The sequence below is a fragment of the Petaurus breviceps genome, unplaced genomic scaffold (assembly GCF_028583685.1).
Source record: "Petaurus breviceps papuanus isolate PSGF00001 unplaced genomic scaffold, PetGlider_PUasm1.0 216, whole genome shotgun sequence".
Taxonomy (NCBI): domain Eukaryota; kingdom Metazoa; phylum Chordata; class Mammalia; order Diprotodontia; family Petauridae; genus Petaurus; species Petaurus breviceps.
Genome location: NW_027185867.1, coordinates 4779383 through 4802954, shown reverse-complemented (window position 1 = coordinate 4802954; position 23572 = coordinate 4779383). Strand labels below are relative to the sequence as shown.

The 23572-nt window shown below is 39.9% G+C and overlaps 1 protein-coding gene and 1 long non-coding RNA gene across 2 annotated transcripts in view; one reads left to right on the top strand and one right to left on the bottom strand.

Annotated features, from left to right (window-relative positions):
- Positions 1-23572, bottom strand: part of MICAL3 (microtubule associated monooxygenase, calponin and LIM domain containing 3) — a 246450-nt gene that overhangs the window by 76448 nt on the left and 146430 nt on the right. The window lies entirely within an intron of this gene.
- LOC138165903 (uncharacterized) overlaps positions 20123-23572 on the top strand; it is an 11404-nt gene continuing 7954 nt past the window's right edge. Inside the window, exon 1 of the long non-coding RNA XR_011169487.1 lies at positions 20123-20496. This is a non-coding gene — a long non-coding RNA (uncharacterized lncRNA). The remainder of the gene's footprint in view (positions 20497-23572) is intronic.

Below are 23572 nucleotides of genomic sequence, written 5' to 3'. Positions count from 1 at the left end.
TAGATGGCACAATGGAATAGACAGTGCCAAGCTTGGAGTCAGATAGACTCATTTTCATGAATTAAAATCTGGCCTCAGTCACCGACTAGCTGTGTGACCCTGGGCAAGTCGCTTAACCCTGGTTGCCTCAGTTTCCTCAGCTATTAAATGAGCTGGAGAAGGAAATGGCAAACTGCTCTAGTATCCTTGCTAGAAAACTCCAAATAAGGTCACAAAGAGTTGGACATGACTAAAATGACTCGAACAACAAGTTCCCCTATTACCTCTAAGATCAAATATAAATTGACCCAATGCCATGCCTGCTTGCTAAATTATGAATGAGGTTTAAAGTATGATTGGCTTCATCTTTCCTAAGGATGGAAGAAAAGCTCATCTACCTTTAATTGGGAATTAGCTTATCCTACTGTCCTAATACAAACAAAACCAGCAGAAAATTAATTATCCAATTAGATTTAACTATCTCTTTTTCCTTCTTGTCCACCTATTTGCAGATGTCTCTTTATATTTCTTTAGTTGCTGAGAAAGATCCCTACAATCATACACTTCTGATGGCTAACTAGGGGGATGTCTGAAGTCCTAGGGTAGCCAGATTTTTAAGCCAAATCTTAGGATTTTGCAGAAAGTTTGCTGTCTTTATGTCTTCTCATTCTTATTTAACTGACATCGAGTTCTTATGACTAAGTAAGCTCTACTTAAATTAGTGGTCTACATACCACTGCTGTAGTCACACAAGAAATATCTCTTATTCAATACTCCCATGTCCTTTTCTACTCTAATCCCCACTTGGTTTTCTATGAGAGAAAATGGATTTCTTTGCCCTGTTCCTCCAGATCACAATTTAAGGACCAGCCTCCCACACTTTTCCCCCTATGACACAAAAACTATTCAATCCAGTCATTCATTTCTCTTTTTGTGGTGACCTTTGCCAGAGTTACCAGTGTTCTTCTAAGAACACGCATGACTCAATGTTGAGTTCAGATGTGGTATCGTGAGTCAAAACTTAATTTGATCTGAGAGAATTAGGATCATGACAAATGTCAACATATGGTCAAGGATAAAGCAAATCAGGCTTAAAATAAATTGATTGCACTCTTCATCTCTTTTTTTTTTTCCCCATTCTGTTAGGGTTTCTTTTCTTTTTTGCAGGGAAATTGGGTTTAAGTGACTTGCCCAAAGTCACACATCTAGTAAATATGTTAAAGTGTCTGAGGCCGGATTTGAACTCAGGTCCTCCTGACTCCAGGGCTGGTGCTCTATTCACTGTGCCACCAGCCGCCCCTCTGTTAGGGTTTCTTGGAAATTTTTGAGTATCTTCTGACAAACTGTACACATGGTTTTAGTAGTGAAAAAAAGGCAACACATATAAAAAGTCTCTTGTAGGGTGGTTAGGTGGTACAGTGAATCGAGCACTGGCCCTGGAGTCAGGAGGACCTGAGTTCAAATCCAGCCTCAGTCACTTAACACTTAACTAGCCTTGGGCAAGTCACAACCCCAACTGTCCTCAAAAAAAAAGTCTCTTGCGTACATTTGAATTATCAAGGAAATCTGAAATTTGGTGGGGAAAGTTCTTAAATGAGGTCTCTCAATTCTGCAGAAGATGGTTTATTGCAATGCTGATACATGTTGGCAAGGAAAATCTAGTATATTCATGTATGAGCATAAGGAGGGGTAGGGATATTCGTATTTGTGTGGTCTGTTGAGTGTCTCTCTCAAATATCCTTATTTTTCAGTATATACACCCATGCTGGAGTTATTTTTATAATCACTGTTTCATTTTCAGTCCTGAGTTCATTGCACCAAGGGAACTAATCTAAAAATGGTGATTTTTAGTGGGACACAGAATATGTGGATTTTAAATAACAGCAAAAAGGAGGCAAAGCTGAGAGCACGTTCCCTTCTCTTTATCCTAAATTGCTTCAGGAGTTTTGGGCCAAAACTTGGAATGAGTTGCCAGTATTAAGGTTACACAATTAAGAAAAATAATTCATGTTATCCCCCCTCCTCCCTCATTCCAACTTGTATTATCTCTGCCCCCCCCCCCCATCCAGAGTCAATAAAAAAGAAAGCAGTTGTGTATGACAATATTTGATTATTTCCTTCTTAGTTCACATTTCTGGCAACCACCCTTTATGGAGAAGTTAAAAGGGGAAGAAAGAGAAAAAAAGAATGTTAGGGAGAGAGTTCAATCACTCAGGCACAAACTTTTCTTGAATCCAATGAACAGGGCAAAACCAAACCAAACCAAATCAAAAACACACCAATATTTATTTTAGGTAGGCAAAGAAAGCAATGAGAGTAAGTCCTTGATGATGGTAGAGAAAAAGAACAGCAGCCTTCCAACCAAGCAATCTTCTAGGTTTGCCTATAGTCACCCTTGCGTATATAATAAATGGAAGGAAAGGGAGAGACAGAAAGAGAGAGAGTGAATTATGAGTGGCTGCCTTTAAGGCACAGCTATCAGAGAGAATCAAATTTACTGTGATAAGACTAGAGGCCGAACAAATTTAACTTGAGGAAACACAAAGCATAATAAATCAGTAAGATTTGCTGCTGCATACCTGTGAATCACGAGACAACGGATGGAAAGAAAAGAATGCTGTTCTATAAAAGGTAGTGGCTATTTTACCCTTGAGAGCCAGACCACGATGGTCCTTCACCAACCAGATTTCTCTTTTTGTTTTTGGAAGGATGCAAGGCTTTACCCCACAATAAGACTAGAAGTAAAGACTGTCAGTCTGTTTTAGAGTGACATTCTTCCTTCCTTCCAGTGTTATTTCTCTAAAGTGTTTACAAGCACCACTGACTAATATATCATCAAGCAAGGAAAATTGGCGGTGAAATACCATCCCACTTAAGGGAGAAGAAATGTTGATTTAATTAGGGCTTGGCCCCAAGAACCAAGAAAGAAACCAGAAATGCTCTGAGCTGTTGGGTTTATTCATACATCAGTCCCCCAAAGCGGATATGGTTACAATTTATAGTTCAGAAGCATGAAGAATCGTCTCATTGTATGTTTTTTTTTTTTAAATAATCAGGACAGCTGAATGGAGATGTCATTTGTCCTACTTCAGGGGCACAAGCTCAAGGTCATAGAATCCTGGAGTTGGAAAGGACATGAGGAAATCTAGTCCAACCCATACTTGAACGAGAATCCTCCCAATGACAAGATATTAGAAGGCTTGTTCAACCTTTTCCCCGAGACCTGTAGTGTGGGAAGTCTATTACCTCTTAACTCAGTCCATTCCATTTTGGAGCATATCTAACTGCTTGGAAATTTTTACCTATATTAACTATAGATTCAAGAAGAAACAAAATGTATTCAGTAAATCTAACATTTTAAAAGTACCTACTATGTGCTGGGAATTGGCATACAAAGAAATAAAAGTCTCCATCCTCAAGGAAATCATAGTCTAGCTAGAGAAGAGAAAATGTACAAGTAAAGTTAGATACAAAAGATATTCAAGGTGACTTCTGGGGGAAGGCACTAGCAGCTGTGGGGGTCAGAAAGGCTTCACATGTAAGGTGGCAACTGAATTGAGCCTTGAAGGAAACTCAAACTTCTAAGAGGCAGAGATAGGGAGGGAAGGCATTCCAGACATGATCAATCAATTAATCAATAAACATTTATTAAACATTTTCTTTTGCCAGGCATTATTTTGAGTGCTGGTGATTTAAAAAGAGACAAAATATAGTCCCTTCCCTCAAGGAGCTTACAACTGAATGGGGGAGACAACATGCAAATAAATATATACATCCAGGTCCTCCTTACTCCAGGGCCGGTGCTCTATTCACTGTGCCACCTAGTCACCCTAAATATATACATCCAAATGATGTAGTGGGTAAAAAGGAAATAATTAAAAGGAATTAAGAGGGATTGGGAAGGTTTCCTGTAGAAGATGGGGTTTTAGTTGGGACTTAGAAGAAGCCAGGGAGGTCAGTAGTTGGAGTACAGGATAAAGCAGGACAAAGCAACAGACAGAAAGATGGTGTATCATGTATAAGGAACAGTTAGAAGGCCTGGTCATCTTCATAGAAAAGAGGAACTTGCCATAAGGATAGAAAGGTAGGTTCAGGTCTGGTGGTGAACAGAGGGGTTAATATTTTCTCCTAACAGGAATAGTGAACTACTGCAATTTTATTAAATAGGGGAGCGGTATGATCTGACATGCTTTTTTAAAGAATCACTTTGCAGCTTTGTAAAGGTTCAAATAGAGAGGGGAGAGAAGCAAGAAGTCTAATAGTTCAGGCAAGAGGAGATATGTCCCTTAACTAAAGTGGTGTTTGTGTGAGTAGAGAAAGGGAATAGATGCATGATGTTTTGGTGGTAGAAATGACAAGATTTGGCAAGTGAGTGGATACTGGGCTGAATGAGAGTGAACTGAGGATAATATTGAACCTGGGTAATTGGAAGGATGGTGGTGACCTCAAGAGAAATGAGGAGTTCAAAAGTGCGTGAGTGTGAGGACAGAAAGGTAATGAGTTCACTTTGAAACATGCTGAGTTTGATATTTCTACCAGATATCCAGTTTGAAATGTCCAACAGATATTTGGAGATGTGGTATTAGAACTCGTGAGAGAAATTAGGGCTGGAAATACAAGGATTCTTTTGCACAGGGATAACTAAGTCCATGGAAACTGATAAGGTCCAAAAGTCAAAGAGTATAACATTGAAAAGATAAATTCCAGGTCAGAGACTTGGGGTTTAACCACAGTTGGGAGAATGTGATGATTATAATGCAGCAAAAGACACTGAAAAGGAGCAGTCAGACAGTAAGGGGAAAACCAAGTATGCAGTTTCACAAAAACCCAGAGAGGGGAGAGTGTACTCAGGAGAAGAAGGGGGTTAACTGTGTCAAATGCTGCAGAGATCAAAAAGAATGGCAACTTACGGGGCAGCTAGGTGGTGCAGTGAATAGCGCACCAGCCCTGGAGTCAGAAGGACCTGAGTTCAAATTTGGCCTCAAACACTGAACACTTATTAGGTGTGTGACGTTGGACAAGTCACTGAACCCCAACTGCCCTGCCTTTCCCCCTCCAAAAAGAAAAAAAAAGAATGGCAACTTACAGAAGACTGTAAGATTTGGCAATTAAAAGAGATTATGATAACTTTGGAGAGGGAAATTTTAGTTGAGTGCCAAGGTCAACATACAGCCTGCAGAGGGTTGAGAAGTCAGAGGAGAGAAGTGGAAGCAATGAGTATAGACAACTCTTAAAAGAAGTGTGGTTGAGAAGGAAAGGAGAGCTATAGGTGTTAGCTTGAGTAGGACCTAGTGAGGGATTTTACTTTTTTTTTTTTTTAAGGATGGGAGACTTGGTCAGGTTTGCAGACATTAGGGAAGAAGCTGGTAGAAGGGAGAAAATGAAGATGAGGGAGAGAGGGGAGAATGATGGAGGGGAAAATGTGTTGGAGAAGGGAGGGGGATGGGAATCAAGAGTACATGTAGATGGGCTGGCACTGGCAGGAAGAAGGGAAATCTTTTCATCTGGGAATGGATTGAAGGAAGAGGGAAGAGGGAGTAGGGTGCCATGCATTTTCCTACATTTCTTGACATGATAAATGGCATTTTAGAATAAGCATTTGCTTCAGAGTAAATGAGAGTCATGAACAGCCCCTACATTTTAGTATTCCTTTATAAGGACTTGAGCCTTGTGCAAGGGCAAACAAGGACATATAATATATTTTACCCTGTCTTGTACCCTAAGGCTAATGACAGTCAGCAGATTAAGAAGTTTGCATTTCCTCCCCTGAAACATAATAAATTGTTTCTAAGGCCAGAGACTGACCAGTTGTGAACTCAGCATGACTATGTATTTTCTATATACTGTAATATGTGTACTGGTGGAAATCAGCAGCCTGTTTACCCTATAAAGGGAGGAGGCCAGGCAATACAGTGGACTGGGGCTGGGTCTGGAGTTAGGAAGACCCAAGTTCAAATTCTGACTCAGACAATTACTAGCTATGTGACTATGGGCACCTCTGTCACAATTTCCTCACCTGTAATATGGGGATATTAATAGAACCTATCTTGCAGGCCTGTTAGGAGAATCAAATGAGACACTTATCACTTCTTTTTTTTTTTTTTTTAAGCAATCAGGGTTAAGTAACTTGCTCAAGGTTACACGGCCAGTTGTTTCTGGGTGTGGTGCTGAGTACCTGAGCCCGGATTTGATCCAGGTCATCCCGACACTGGAGCCGGTGCTCTTACTCGCTGTGCTACCTGGCCGCCCCGACACTTATCACTTCTAAAGCGCTTAGCACAGTTCTTGATACACAGTAGTTACTTAATAAATGTCTGTTTCCTTCCTTATGGACCAAATGAGGCTTCTCCCTGCCTTGACTTGTAACTAAATAAAGCTTCTTACTGACTTACACTCTAAATTGTAAGCAGGGGATTTTCTTTTCATGACAGCAGGGAGATAAAGAATATGGGAGAAGAGGAAAGTCACGACAAATGGCATCCATCTTCTGAGCTGTGAGAATGGAGACGGAGATGGTATAGGATGTGTAATGAGAGAAAAGGTCTGGAGTGGGATAAAGAATCGATCAGGGAGGAGTAAAAGGATTGTCTTGCCACAGTGAGGGACCAGTTGAGATCAGAAAACAAGTAAGTACTGGACCCAGGCAGCACAAGTGCATCACCTTCTCCAGTTCTGTTCAGAAGCACACACTTAACAGTAGAGGAGGTAGATGGTAACCTACTCTAGTAATCCAAGGTGGAGGTCTGACTAGGAGTGAGTGGCAACAGGATGAGGGCATGAAGGATTGAGCTGAACCGGGTAACTAAAGGAAGGGTCAAATGAGGAAAGTCAAAGGAACAGGAGTGAAGGCCTGGGAAAGTAATAAGAGATGAGAGGATTAAGATCATAGTGAAGACAATGGACTATCACAGGAATAGATGGAAAGACAGGAGGCTAAAAGGGTTTCAGGGTTCTCAGTCATGGAGATGAACATTTGTGGGCGATGGTGAGAGCAAAGGTATGACCAGTCCTGGGAATAGCTGAGGTGGAAAGGAGACATAGTAGGTCATGGGAGTTGATTAGATTGAAGAACTGGGAAGTGAATAGATTTAAAGGAAGGTCAACATGTATGACAAAGAGTGTGCAGCCAGGTGCTAAACTTCTTGAGAAAGGAGGAAGAATGACTTGGGGGCAGGTGGATAATATCTACCAGGATCTGGATTGGGTGATAAATTTGGATAGAGTGAATCTCGAAAGAGGAAAGTTGCTAAGTGGTGGTGGTAGAGGGAGGGTTTGGAAATGGACATGGGAATCTAGAATTATTCTGATTCCTGCTGTAGGAGCAGCATGCTGGGGTGGGTGGGTATGGAGAGGTGGGTCTGAAAGGCGAAATTAGTCCTGGAAAAGGCGGATGCCATTGATGATATGTGAGGTCCATTTTTAAAAACAACTTTGTTTGCAAGTACCAAGAATCTATTGATACCCAAAATAGGCTAAGCAGTCACCATCCTACAAAATCAAAATACAGCTGAGAATAAAAATAAAATTTGAATCCTTTACTATTTTCAAGCCTAAGTAGATGTCATAACTAAAACTGAGAGACACCTACAAACAATATGATTGAGCCAGAAACATAACTTTATACATAGAACACCTACCACTGGGGGTCACCCTCTAGCCGATACCAGAACAGCCAAGCTAAGAAGACAGGGAGTGAAGATGCCAATAATGAGAAAGAACTGGTGGGTTGCAGAGAGCCAAAGTAAAACCATCTGGGTCAGAACATTTGGTCAGTACCCATCTGTTCCACTATCTCCCAAGGGTATGATAATATTTTTGTTGAGACCTTGTATCTGAAAGTAGGAGAAAAGGGTTGCTCTATTTTTGAAACTGATTTTTGAATAAGTCATGCCAGTCACAAGCCAAGACCTTGTGAAGATGAACTGTTTGGTTTGGTTGCCATGACCAAAGAATTTATCACCTAGTGGGCAGCCTACAAGTGATGGGCCTCTCCACACTTAGGCTGGTTCTCAGAAAGCAGATGAATTACCCATACAGTACTCCAAGACTTTCTAGAATAGCAGAACCTGCTATAGCCTGTGCATAGCCTTAGGGGAACCTAGGGCTACCTGTACACAACTTTTAGGCATCAAAGCAGAGTTAGAGTCAAGTACAACAAAAAGGAAGCAGGACCCAGGCCTCACTCTAAATAAGAAAAACATTTTAAGACTCAATCTAATGCTTCTGTCTTGGAAGAGTCACTGCCCACACCACCCTAACAGTAATATTTATTTTAATTTTTTCCTAAAAGGGTAACTTGGGAGCAGCTAGGTGGCACAGTGAGTAGAGTGCTGGCCCCAGAGTCAGGAGGATCTGAGTTTGAATATGACCTCAGACACTTAACATACACACACAAACCTAGTTGTGTGACCTTGGGCAAGTTACTTAACCCCAATTGCCCTCCAAAAAAAAAAAAAAAGGGATAACCTGCTCTCAGCTGATGTGCGTAAGCTTGCAGAGGCCTTTCTTTATCCCAGTCTGACTGGCATTAAAAAATCTGAGAGCCAGAGCACACATGAAGGGATGATGCCTTTTGCCTGGCTGCTCTGTGCACACGGGCTTTCTCTTCTCTCTTTTCTTTCTTCACAGAGAGGGAGGAAGGTCATGAAACACAGGACTGAATGGGGTCAGCCATGGAGAGGACTTAGTGACAGCATGTCAGGGACCTGGGGTAAGTACTCTTGAATTTTTTTGCTTAGCTCTGCTGTATCTTTGGGCAGCTTCCTCATTCCTTTTTCCTTCTCTTCTATATAAGTCCAGGGGTAAATGAGTTGAAATTGATTTAGTGTGACCAAGTCCTAAAAAACATGTTGGTAAGCTGATGGGGAGCACGACTCAGAGACAGCAGTAATTTTTACCTAACACTCTACACTTTCAGAAGCAGGTGTAATTGTAGAAGTGTAAGGGCCTTCTATTGGCTGGAAGAAATAACTGGTTCAATGATGTAAACTGCAGCTATGGCCTAACAAGACGACACCCATGGGAGGGGGGGGGGGAGCAGGGGAGGGTTTAGACCTGTGGTTTCCTGGAATGGAGAACTCCCTTATGTATAAAGTTCTTCTACTGACATGGATTGGCAACTCATCTGTAGCTTAAAGTCTTGGAGAGGTACTTGGGATACTGAGAAGTGATTTGCCCAAGGTCATATAGCCAGTTTGTATATATATTATTTTATTTCAGGAGGCAATCAGGGTTAAGTGACTTGCCCAGGATCACACAGCTAATAAGTATCTGAGGCCAGATTTGAACTCAGGTCCTCCATTTGATATCTCTTACAACACAATATTAAACATTCCCCTGTAAATTTCCCTCTACACAGCTTTCTCTCCCAAAGAGCCATCCCTTACAACAAAGAATTCTCTTAGGCTATTGAGGTCATCACTTTAGCATATAACAATTCTTCCTCCCAGCTCTTCATTCCAGAGTTTTGTGTTGTTGTGGCTTTCATGTTTACAAAATCATCTGTGTGTTTTGCATGTGCATTTCTTTAGGGGCAGCAAGCTGCAGCTACCTCAGATGCTTCCTCCTCCCCTTCCCAGAGGGCCTGCCTGTTGGACCCTTTCACTAAGTGAAGTAGCAGCCTAAAGCCTAAGACAGTAGAAGATAAGACTTCTCTGCAAGCATAAGCTGTTAGACTAGTTGTTTTTCATTCTTTTTTTTCCACTTGCATGCAACTCTTCAGGACAACTCGTGTGTGTGTGATACTGGAGTAGTTGGCCATTTCCTTTTCCAGCTCATTTTACAGATGGGGAAACTGAGGCAAACAGGATTAAATGACTTGCCCAGGGTCACACAGCTAGTGTCTGAAGATGGTTTTAAACTCAGGTCTTCAGACTCTAGGTTTCAGACTCTATCTACCGAGCCAATTCACTGCCCCTGAGACTAGTACCGTAACTTTGAATTCTAATCACATTTTTTGGGAAAGGAAAGATCACTTTCCATCCTCTGGTCCCTACCCATTACCACCCTCAGAAATATTTTCAAGGTTACTCTGCGGGATCTCTCCCCTTTCTTGGCACTTCTACACTCCCATCTCTCTCCCCAAAGCATTTGTAAAGGTTCACTGGGATGGCAGCTACCATGCCCACATTATAATCTTCTCATTCTGCCTAACTTAGGCTACAATACTGTACTCCTTCTTCATGTGCTTTCCTCTTAATGTTTAAAGATTTTTTTTGGGGGGGGGAACATTAATTGGGCAGTTGGTAAAAGAGAAAATAACAGAAGTAACTGACAATCATCTAGCTCTTTAAGATTTGCAGAGTGATTTGCATACGCTATCTTCTGACTCGCAATCCTTTGAGTTCAACAGGCATCACTCCATTTTACAGATGTAGAAACTGAGGTGGAAGGTGGTTAAGGTGTCACTCCAATTTCTGCATTCTATTATGTCACCTAGCTTCTTCAGCAAATGAGAATTTGGATTGGTTTCTAATTCTGAAATGAGTCACTATATATTATTATCTTCTCCCAATGGACCAATAAGTTGCTGTCTGACTCCAAGATATTCCTGTGTCAGTGACCAAATATGCTAACAGTGCTATTGTGAATGAAGGGACATCCAACTATTTTTTAACAGAGAAAATACTCCTAATTTAGAACTTAGAGGGAAAAGAATTACCAAAAGCAGGTTATAAAATCCTTTAGTTTACACAAAATCTTCTTTTACTTATTGCAAAGATACTATAATCACAAACATTTGCTTTCCACCCCCTCCTCTGCTTATTTAACTTAGTAGATTTGACTTGTCCTGCTGAACATTTTTATGCCTTTTACAGCTATTCTCTCATTCCAGGAGTGTGGTGACCACCCTGTCTTTAGAGAGGGCTCCTTCTGTTTAGAAGACCAGAAAAATACACTTTCACAATGTTGCTGGGGTAAAAGCATCCTTGCTTTTTTGCATTTATGCTACAATAGTTTTTCTTTGTGGTAACTCACTGATGTGGAATATGATTTAAATTTTTTTGTGTACAAATTTTGTCTACAACAAGAAGACAAAAGACAGGCTCTTCAAGCATGGGAGCAAATATTATGGAACCAGCGCTTTCCCCCTAATGAACAGGAATTTCATCCCTTATTTATTCATCACTAGGTATAAATGAATTGATGCTGGGCTACTGGGTTAATTTGGCTATGTGGTCAAATTATAATTGCTGTGGAGATCTTTAACTACTGGAAAAGTTTGGAAATTCTGAGGTAAACATTTCATGAAAGATGTCTGGAAGAGGTAATCCACGAACCAAACAGCACAGTAATACACCAGAAAAAGTTTAAACAGAGAAATATGGATACCATCCATGCTGGAAGGTGGGCTTCTGAAGGTTCTTACACCCTAAAGTATTTGATGCTGGCTAATCTTCCCTTTGGGCAGCTAGGATAGAGCACGGGTTCTGGCATCAAAAAGACATCTTTGTGAGTTCAAATCTGGCCTCTGACAATTACTAGCTCTGTGACCCTGAACAAGTCACTCAACCCTGTTTGCCTTAGTTCTTCACCTGTAAAATGACTTGGAGAAGGAAACGGCAAACCACTCTAGGACCTTTGTCAAGGAAACACCAACCGGAGTCACAAAGAGTTGGACATAACAATAAGTTCTTCCCTTTCTTCCTTCCCTCTGTTCACAGTTTTCGTTAATTGAAGGCATGATCTAGCATTGGGTTTTCAGTCTTTAAAAAAGCATATTCCCAGCCTTGTGTGGATTATTACACCAGCCATCTACTTGCCTTCAGTTTCTCCCCGCTCCAATCATTCTTCCCACAGTTGTCAAAGAGATTTTTCTAAAAATTACAGGTCTTCCCATGCTACTGCCCTACTCAAATTCTAATGGTTCATTATTACTCTTTAGTACAGTGCCTGGCCCTATGAAAGAGCTAAATAAATGATGGTTATTACTGCTGTTACTATTATTGTAGGATCAAATAAAAACTGCTAGGTTCAGCATCCAAAGCCCTTTGGATTAACAAATAATTACATTATATTTGCACGATCCTTTCTAAGTTGCCTGGTTTATATTTTAAATTGTTCCCTTTTTTAGGGTAAAAGGCATGATAGTTCAACTGTGTGCCAAAAGCAACCTAGAAGTGTTCAAATGAATTAGGAACTTCATATTCAGGGAGCCCATAGAGAGCACACTAATTTATTCTAGGGTCATTGGATGGTCCCATCCAACATTAACAACCTCGTACATTTTGGTGAGAAAAGAACAAAGCAATAAAATAGCTTCCAACCACATAAATTAAGAATTATGAAAGTAATTTAAAATATGTCCTGGTTCTGCCCATGGTAAGAGGTATAAACAGGCACAAACCTATAACTAAGAAGTCGGGGACACGGATATTAGAGAAAAAAAATAATTATACCTTTGTTAAGAAACTATGAATGGCTGCTCTTAATGGGACTCAAGATAGCTTTTGTTTGTTTCCTCCTTACATGTATAATTTTCATATCAAATATTTTAGGGAACATATCATTTTCCCAGCAGCACTAACTGCCTCCTTGATCAAAACTACACTAACACTCTGTGTTAACTACTGTAAAACTTCTGATTCCTTTATTTATCCATTCATTCATTTATATTATTTTGAAACATAGACGACTTGGTTGCAGCCAAAATCTTGGCCATGACCTGGCAAAAGGTTCTTTTCATTTCATAAAACTCCATCTCTAGGAACAAAACACCATCAGTAACTTAGTCATCGTTACTCATCCCACAAGTCTAATCAATCACTACATCTTGTTTCTACCTCCTGCGATGCTAAGGGAATACTGGGTAATACTGTGCTTCTCATTAGAGCCCAAATCATCAGACTCAGATACTTCTACCTAATCCTATGTAAGAAAACTGAAAAACCAACCTTTCCTCTCTCAGGTGAAATGTCTAAAATGAAATGTAATGCAAACCTTATTTATGAACATTTAAATTTTTAGTTACTACAACTCTAAAGACCACAGAGTGTCCTGGAACTGGGTGACATATTTAGCACATCCATGAAGACCAGGGAAAGAGCAATCTCAAACACAGACAAGTCTTTGCAGTAGTGTAGCAGTATTTCCAAATAGCTGGCATGAAACCCAGGCAAATTTCTGTCACCCTATTTCTGTTTTCTACAAGTCAGAAACAGCTGAGCCCTTCGTCACTTTTCTTCCTGTTTTCACAAAATTCATGCTGAAGCAGGCCGATTTCCCATAGAAGCAGTGTTCTATGGGATACAACCCTACAAAGGAGATTATGATGCTTGGAGGGCCAGTGAAAACCACCCAGTCAGTAGCTGGGTGATTGCCTTTTAGCTCTTTCTAGGGCAGTTTTTTAAAAAAATTTTAATTTTCAGAGATGTGAAGCTGCTTTGACCTCTGAAGGCTTTCATGGGACTTTCCCTCACATTTTATTACCCTACTTCGAGAGCTTTCCACATAGGCATGGCCACCTCTGATTCTGAAGTACTGCCAGGTTTGTTTTCTTCTTTGATTTGGTTTCTTTCAAAGCTCATCCAAGTACCATCTTCTCCCCCAGTTGGGAGTGCCCTCCCTCCCAAAACTACCTTGTCTTTATTCTATATATACTTATATATGTCGATAAAGATGCACAGTCAGCGATGATCATTTCTTCTAATGCAGGAGTTCTTAAGGTTCACGAACTTGGTTTTTATTTTATTTATTTTTTAACATTCTGATTTGAAAACATTTCAATATAACTGGCTTCCTTTTTAATTCAATGTATTTTATTTTTATTTTGTGAATTTGGAAACTATTCTGAGAAGGGTCCATAGACTTCATCAGACTGCCAAAGGGTTCCATGACCGGCCCTCCCTCACCTCCTCCCAAAAGATTAAGAATCCCTGTTTTAGTGCTTTGTCTACCTATTTCAATTTCCCCTCCCAAACATCCCCCAATAGACATCTACTTAAAAGACTTCTCTTCATCTGTAAGGATAGCCCCTTCCCCAGAAGGGTATGAAGGCCACATCTAAAGTATCCTAGGTTGCCCTCAGTTTTCACTCAACAGACATGGGAATCTGAGATACCATTAACAGTGCTCTCTCTATACCTTGCTCTGTGACCTAGAGCTGAAATTTATATATTACTTTATAGTTTAACAAAGTGTTTTATGTTTACTAACTCATTTGATCCTAACAATCCGATGGAGCAGTTACTAAAAAGTATTATTATAGCCATTTTACAGGTAAAGAAATGGATGTTGAGAGTGGTTAAGTGACTTCAGATCGTGAATCTGGAGACTGAAGGGACCTCAAAGGTTATTTAATTCTGAGGCCCAGACTCAGGCTGAAAGCTTCAGAGCCAGGATTTGAACTCAGGTCTTATGCTTCCCTCCAACCTTCACACCATCTCTAACAAGTATGTCCTTTAGAATTTTCCAAGATTTAAATGGGTATATGCATGGGATTCTGAGATACTATTGGAGTGTTACCTCAAAGCCTATCTTTCTTGGTAAGAGATTCATATGCTGAAAATTGATCAGTCAAACTTTAATTGATATGTTAAAAAACAAGGCATTCACCCTCCCATGGCTGGGGGACCCCCCCCCCCACAATCTTTAACAAATAAGGAGAGTTAAGTCGGACAAATCCACATATTTGCCACGTATAAAAATGTCTCATTCTATATCTGGAGTCTATCAGGATAGAGTCTCTCTGTCTGGAAGATCTTCAGGAGGCCCTCTGAAGTCTTTGATAAACCGGGGTATGCCCATATGGGACCTTTCTTTGACAATGACTCCTTGGGAATACAATCTCCTAGTGAGATTACTGGATCAAAGCCCATAAGGGTTTAACTAATTTTGTTATGTAAATTCCAAGTTACTTTCAAGATCAATTGTGCCAATTCAGATCTCCACCAGCAATCTATTAATCTGCCCATCTTATTATAACCTATTTCCACCTTTGAAAGTTATTGTAATTTGCACTTCTCTTACTAGTAATTTGGAGTATTTTCTTCACATGGCTGTTGATAGTTTGCATTTTCTTTTGAAAACTGTTTAGTATCCTTCAGTCACTAATCTATTGGAAAATGCTTGAGTCTATACAGTAGTGCCAATTTTTAGGGATTTTAGTGTCAGACTTAACACAAAAGTTTTAGTGCTTTTTTATTATAGCTGAAATCTTTAATTTTTTATATTATTAAAGCAAAATCTTTAATTACAATTAAGAAGTATCAGAGGCAAGAGTTAGAACCAGGTCTTTCTTGATTGTTTTTTTCTACCGCATCATGCTAACACTAATGCTGTTATATGAAGTGATGCCCCTAGATTTCGGACAGAGAGATATTGCAATGTTTTAATGCATTCAAAATGGTGGCAGCTAGGTAGCACAGTGCTGGGCCTAGAGTCAGGAAATCTTGAGTTCAAATCCTACTTTAGACATGATTCTGGGCAAGTCACTTGACCTTATTTTCCTCATTTGTAAAACAGGCACAATAACCACACTTACCTCCCAGGGTTGCTGTGAGGATGGATTCCTCCCTCCCCCCTCCCTTCTCTTATTCTACTCTCTTATTTCTACTGAAAGCAGTTTTTCTTCTTGCCTTCCTACATGTGAGGCTCTCTGTGTCTACTATCTATCTTGATCACCAGTCACCTACTGACTTATTTACTATGTGACCCCACACAAATTAATAATAATATAAATTAACATTTTTATAATGCTTAGAGATTTGCAAAATGTTTTACATAGACTTCAGTTTCACAACAACAGATGTTATTATTATCTCTATTTTACAAAGGGGAAAATAAGGCTCAGAGAGGCAGTGATTTGTTTGTGGTCACACAGATGTCAGGGGTGGCATCAGAACCCTGCTCTACCTAACTCCAAGTCTAGCCTCCTAGGTTATGCTTCCTCATTCTTAATGTCTTCTTCTCCAAAATGGGGATAAATAATATTTGCATTACTTACCTCACATGGTTGTTGTGATTAAAGTGCTTTATAAACCTTAAAGTATTATATAAATGCAAGTTATTATGAGGTGGGAAAGTAGTTTAATGGGTCAATTCGCTTGTTTAATCACTTTCCTGCCATCAGGATTGTTTTCTAAAAGTCATGACATTCTTGTTCTACTCCTGCTCAGGGTTGGCAGGTAGGAAAAGTACTTAAGTTTGTTTGCTGCTCTGTATTTTAAATACTTTTCATCCTTAATCTTCAGACAGTCCAGCAGCTACAGGCTGTCAGGGTTTACTATTGCAGCAATTTTTTTTCTGACATTTTGGGCAAGACTGTGTCTGCACATGTTCAATATACTTATTGAAACATCCTTGTGCTCATTTCAAAAACCAAATTTCCTTACAACAGCTGAAATTCCTCATTAGGAAAAATATGCATATATTGCCTGAGGTTCAAAACCAGCCTCCCTACATCAACTAGTTAAACCTAAAGGCAAAGATAGGGACAAAACTGCTAATAAAAGGCTGACTTATTCCTCTCCCTTCTCCACAATCTGGTTCTAATGACTTAAAACAAAAAGTCAAAAAGAAGTATGAATCTTTCCTACTCACTTTCCTGAACCCTAAGACTTGGAAGCAGGTAATTTCTTCTAGGAAATGTGAATTAGTGGAAAAAGAGAATTCTAATGGAAGAACCTTAAATGAGCAGAAGCAGAAGCACAATTTATACAATAACAAAAAAATACTGTCAAGGGAAACAAGTTTGAAAGATTTAAGAATCCCGCTCAATGCAATGACCAGTGAGGACTTGAGAGGACTACGGGGCATGTGACAGACTCAAGGTATAGAATAAGACATGCGTTTTTGGACATGGCAAATATATGGACTGTTTGGCTTGACTATACTTATTTGCTACCAAGATTGTGTTTTTCTTTTTCTTATGGGAGGGGATAGATTTATGAGGGAAAGAGTGAGACAGCGATAGTGTAGCCAAAAACCAAAAAAGGAGAAAAAGAAGAAAGAAAAGGGGGTCGTTAAAGCATTAAAAAAAATGTACAGGCGAGAACAGAAGAAAGTTTAGAAGGAGACAGAAGACAAGTAGGAGAGCTTTGAAAGTACCATACTGAGTTTATTACATATTCCAAAAGAAAAGCAAATTGCATGTATCAGAAATGTGCAGTTTAATAAAATAATTCCTTTTCTGTTCTACTTTGCATATGGAAATGTTAACTTAAAAAAATTATTTTAGGGAGGGAGCACCTTCATAGTTCAGCACACAAAGAAGTGAGGGAGAATCAAATCAACAATACTAGAGCCTGATTTCAGCTAGCCCCTATACCCCAGCCACAAAGTGGGGATCGCAGGAGGAAGAGAAGCCTAATCAAAAGACACACAATGGTATGCAGCACATGTACAACATATGGTGAGACCCATCCCCTGAGTATTTTTTTTTAATTTCTTTAAGGGTCTTTGGCAGTTTATGCTTCTAATTCTGGACAAAGGAAGAGGTTATGCTCATTGGGACTGGTTGTTTTAAGCCTATCTTTACCCATCTAACTTCAAGTTTGGTGATGGCAAGGAAGAAAGAAAGGCAGGATGGATTATCACATCTCTAAGAGCACTGTACCAGGAAGAGGATTTTTATCCCTTTCTTATCACTCATGATGGTTACATTGGCTGACATGGTCACCTTAAACCTGTTGTTTTTTTACTCTGTTTTCTTTAAAGAAGGTCTGTTCTCATTTTGGGCATCATTAAGATATAATTACCACCCAAGAATAATCAAAACCAAAGGTGAGTATATATACACAATTGAAAATATATTAGATGTTTAAACAAAAGACATTCTCTTTTCTTTGCCTTTTTTCTTGCTTAATTAAAAAAATGATAAAATCTTAGAGTTGGAAGAGATCTGAGTATTTATTTAGTCCAATTTCCATTTAAGGCATGAACTTTCTTTAAACAATCCCCCCAGTTGAACTCTGCTAGCACGCCTAACCTGCCCAAGGCAGTTTATTATTTTGGGCAGGTCTGATGGTCATGAAATTTCCTGGGACATGAAGCTGAAATCAATTTTCCTGTAACTTAATGCCAACTGGTACTACTGCTGTCCTAATGGGCCAAGAAGAATAGGTCTAATCCTTCCTTCACAGTCATTTCAACAAATTATATGCAAAACACCGTACTAGGGACTGGGGATAAGAAGAACAGAAATAAAAACAGATCCTGCCCTCAAGGAATTTACATTCTTTACAGGACAACCCTTCAAAGGAAAAACAAGAGTTCACAGCACTCACACTGCTGAATCACTGATACAGCACTTTCCTGGGTGGCTTAGGAAATCATTCATTATTTCAGAGCTGCACCTTGTATTTATTCATGCCATTATTAATAAAGCATCACCATGAGATGTTTGTTAAGACTTGCATCAGTTCATGAAAAATGCAGAGATGATATAATTGTTTGAACCTGGCTCTACGGATTTGAGGAAAATCACTGATCTCATCATACTGAACAAGCAGGACTGACAAAAGGCTCTGTCTCCCCTGTGATCCTCTGCCGGTGGCGAGGTCCTCTCGAGCTAAGATAGAGACCGTGTCAAGAGATCCTTTTAGAGAAAATAGTACTAGGTCAGGCGGCTACTCCTCCTGTTCGATGCTTGGGAACATTTCCTTTTATAATAATGGCTTGGTAGGGAAGAAAGAGAAGTTATCTTATTCAACATTTTTTTCCCTAACATATCCATTGTGGTCTTGTTGCTACCATGCATTTTTCTTGCTGCTCCTGTGGCCAGGAAAAACTAGATTCATCAGCACGAACAACATTAGTTTTAGGCAACAGGGCAAACCTGGACTGAGCAGACCAGGCACTCGGCTTGCTAGCCCTTTTCTTGGATAAACTTTGAAGTGCCTTGGAAATAGTAAATTTTCAAAAAGTTGGTGTGTTTTGACACATAAAGATGTAAAGACATAGATCCACAGGAAATGAAAAGGTCTTTATAGTGGATTGTGAAATCTTCACGAGAGGGGAGGGGTATTTAGGGTTCCACTTCTCCTTCAAGGAATACTCTGGGAACAATCCTCTTCTCCAAAGTGCAGGAGCAATTATGGAGAAACGTGTGTCAACGTCTCCACCCCCCCACCCCCACACAACATGAGACTAGCAGGAGGTTTAGGAGAAAGAAGGTTGGCTCCATGACCCAACCAGGGCAATGAATGCAAATTTGACTCCTTCCATTGCACGATGTATAATTTGCTTGCTGGTACCTGCCAGGAAGCTTGGCATGATTTGAGGTGGAGGGTAAAAACTGAGTCAGACATAGTTGGCTTTGAATTCATGAGGCAGTTTTAGAACCTGCATAAGTTACCAGGGCTCAGAACTCTGTGTAATAAGAACTGTAAACCCTTTCTGGCTAATACGTTCAAAAGCTCATCTCTTAAGTGTCTGCCTTCCATTTGACATCTATGGGTTTTAGATGATATGCAATTCAACCAATCAATGTGAAAACAGTAACTAAGAGTTAACAGCTAACTTTACATAAGGGCTTACTATGGGTCCTGCACTACGCTAAACCCTTTCCAAGTATTATTTTATGTGACCTTCACAACAACCGTAGGAGGTTAATTATTCTTATATTCATTTTAAAAATGAGAAAACAGAGGCAAACAGAGGTTAAGTGACTTGCTCAGGATCACACAGCTGGTATAAGCACCTGATGTAGGATTTGAACTCAGATCTTCCTGACTCCAGAATCAGTGCTCCATCCCCTGTGCCACATAGTTGGCAAACGTTGTATGTTCCCTTCCAAAGTCCGCCTCAGTGTCTTTCTCAGGGAATGTTTTTCATTAAGAGAATTTAAGACTAAATTTTTACATGAGAAAATGGACTTTAAAGAGGGGAAAATTAGCACATGCTACATGTAAAGCTAATTAACGTAATGAATGTAAAGTTGAAATGCCAGTTATAACAATGTTAGAAACTATACAGTCAGGCAGATAGTCCCTGGCAGAAGTCTGAGCCCTGTTCTTAGAGAGCGGGAAGAAGGTCCCAGGAACCTATTGTCCTGCTTTCTGTTGACTTCTCCATCAATGCTTCAGACCACATCTGCCTACTGTAGTGACAGGCCAGAAAAATAAAATCCCATGGGATCTGCTTCATATGCTGAATGAGGCCAAGAACAGCCAACTTCGGTAGGAACACACATTTCCTAGAATTTACTGGGGGAAACTCTCAGCAGGTGAGATGCTAGGTTATTTGGCATTGCAAGACTTGCAGAGCTTATTTATATAAATTTTCCTGAACAAGGTGACCTCTTTCAGCTCTCCTCAGCCCTGTGGGTAGGCCTATGCTTTCCACAGTCTGCATGTTAACAGGGAAGAAGCCTGCTGATGTCAGCAGCAGCAGCAACAGCAGGAGTGAAAACAGGACAGCTCGCTTCTTAATATAGGTTAATCCCTCCAGACTTGAGAGTAACAAAATAGAATTCGATATCTTAGCTCAGTGCCTAGGTCATTGCAAAGACAGAAGAACAGTAGAGACACCAGGCAGAGAAAAGCAGAATCCCACAAGACCAAAGGAACAACAGTCAAGGTCAGTGAGCCCCTTCCAAAAAGCCCCTTCCATGGAGAAGAGAAACAAAACAACTTTCTCTTTTCTCTAGTCCATAAATAGCAGGAAACAAGAGGAGAAAAGCCCCTGGCCTCCTGCCCAAATAGGTAGCAAGCTTGCTATCAATAAGAAATTAGTAGCCTTTTATCCTTCCTCAACATGTTGCTACAGACCTTTCCATTAGACAGCTATATCTGAATTTTCAATTCAGGGATTCTTGAATTTTGGGAGCTTCTCCCTCTTCCCTCTCGGATAGCTAAAATGGTGAGCTGATAGAAAATTCTCACCGTCCCTGCTTAAAGATCTTTCTTCCTATTAAATTTCAAACTATCAGGTTTTTTTTCCTTTTGCCTTATGCCTCCTTCCCAAAAGGGTGCTCTAGCTCATTTCAAACTCCCCTTTCCCCACCCACCAATTAAGGAAAAGGGGTGGAAAAGAAAAACTCAGAAACCTTAAGATTGTTCGGAATTTATTCTCAAACAAGAGAGATAACATTTAGTTATAAACAACAACAAAACAACACCTTAATTTCACAGTAACGAGAAAAGCAAACATTACAGAATTACCTGTCTCCCACCCCTCCCCACCAAAACAAAACAAACCCTCACAAAGGAACACAACACCAAAAACTCACAACAGCACAGGTTAAAAACAACAACAACAAGGGCACAAAAAGAGGGAAAAAGATTTTAGGAAAGGGGAGAAGTGGACCTATGATGCTGTCCTCAACACAGCTAATCCTTAAGTTTCTTAGCAATGCCACTGGTATCAACTCAATTTCCTTTCCTCTCTAGTCAGAAAAAAAACCAAAACCCTCTTTTCCTCAGCTAGCTATTTCTCAGCTTAAGCTGTACTAGATAAGACAGAAATAAAGATGACACCAGATTCAAGTGAAGGTCTCTGTCAGACATTCAAAATCATTTTAAGGCCTCCTTCAGAAATGGCTTAAAAAGCTTACCTAGGCCATTAAAGTACACACACACACACACACACACACACACACACACACACACACACACAGAGCCATCCTATGTGAATGAAACAAAACTCCCTGATTAAAAAGAATTCTGAAGTAATAAATAATGAAGCAGTGCTAATCTATAGTTCTGAAAGAATGGTGGGCAAGGACTGAGAGGTCTGTATTTCCCAACCCAGATACACTCCATAAGACTTCACTCTTATAAATAGGACAGCCTGCTGTCCCTGGCAAGTGTCAGTTGGTTGTGGCTTTTATGGGAGAGGAATGTTGTCTGGAAGGGAATGGTGCTGGCAGTTTAGCAGGATACTACCCCAAGCATCTCTCTCCCTTCTCCAGGTGTACCACTCCTAGCACATAATTCCCTTTTTGGCACTATGTCTGGGTGTGGAAAGGGACACTCGATCCCTTCCACAAAATAATGACAGGGAGACTAAGTTAGAATAGGAAGCCTTGTCCATGATGGCACCATAAAAGGGTGAGTCCAGGGGCAGAGGCATGGTCCCTTAATGTGGAAACTCCATAGATTTCCAGAACCAAAGGGCACATGAATATTTATATAGATGCTATTATTTTCAAGCCATAGTTGTAAACAGCTATCTATATATACACACACGGTAATGGACATGCACATATCGCCACCAATTAAATCTCTTTAATGTGGGGCATATTGAAAAATGAATACTCATCAATTGAGTAATAGCTGAAAACCTATGATGAATGAATAGAATGGAATGTTTTCATTCTTTATAGAAAACACATGAGGAATCCAAAGAAACATGGGAAGATTTGTATGAACTGATGAAGAACAAAAGATGTAGAACCAAGAAAACAATATATAAAACAACTCCAACAATGTAAATGAAAAGATCATCAAAAAAATGTCCAACTCTGAGTAACCGAAAAACCTAGGTAGCTCCCAAAGAAAAGAATGAAACATTTGCCCCCTCTACAGCAGAGATGGGGGACTACTAAGACAGAATGGTGTATACCTTATCAGATACAGTCACTGTATTTTATGTTTTTGTTCAACTTTTTTGGAGGAAGTATTACAAGGAGAGATTTGATCTGTACTGTGTGTGACATGACTGATGTAAAAACAAAAAACATCAATAAGATTTTTATAAAAGGATTCAGAATTCTGCTTTGTTGTCCCAGGAAAGATTTTCTCATAATATCTTTAAGGAATCAGGAAATCGGTGATGAGAAAGAGAGTTCTTGACCTCCTCCTTCTATCTGAAAGGCTTTACTGAAGCACCTTGTGCTATGAAAACAGCTCCTTCCACTGAAAAAAGTGATGCAATGGATTTCCAAATAGTCCACCTAGGATCCAAAGTGTGTACACTAACACTTAGGGGACAAGAAGGAAGCACGTCACAAGTTACTGTGTTGGACAATGATGAAATATCACACACAAACTTTGGCTCTTGTATCAAGGCCTAATGTCTTTATGATGATAATGGAAGAATTCCCGCTTTATCCCTGAGCCCATCTTTTCACTATATATACTGAATATGTGTATAGGTATATACATATATACTGAATATGTGTATGTACACACACACACACACACACACACACACTCTCTCTCTGTCTCTCTCCCTCTCCTCCCTCCCACCCCTGTACATTTCTTCTCTCTCTCTTCCCTACAACTCCTATTGATAAAAAGATCTAACAATTTATCTAACCTTCCCATATCTAACTACATGGGAAGGATACTACTTGTGGCTTTTTATTTTAAGCCTCCTTTTAATTATCTACTATTCTCCTCACAGGAGTCACAGCAGGTATGCTAGGGTAAGAAAATCTGTGCCAAGTACACTGATCTGTGGTAGAGTATAGGAGGCTGAGAAAGAAATCCTTTGTAGACTTGAAGAACAGAAAGCAGAATTTCTGTCTGAAAAGCACATTACAAACAAAAATACTGTAAACAATGTCCACCCAAAACTAAATTAGACTGTGGTTACAAAATGGGTTACCAAAAGCAGACAGCAATTCAAAGGAGGCTTGAGGTGGTTTCTTTTAAGTTGTTTGTGGGTTTGTTGTTGGAAGGTTGTGTGTGTGTGTGTGTGTGTGTGTGTG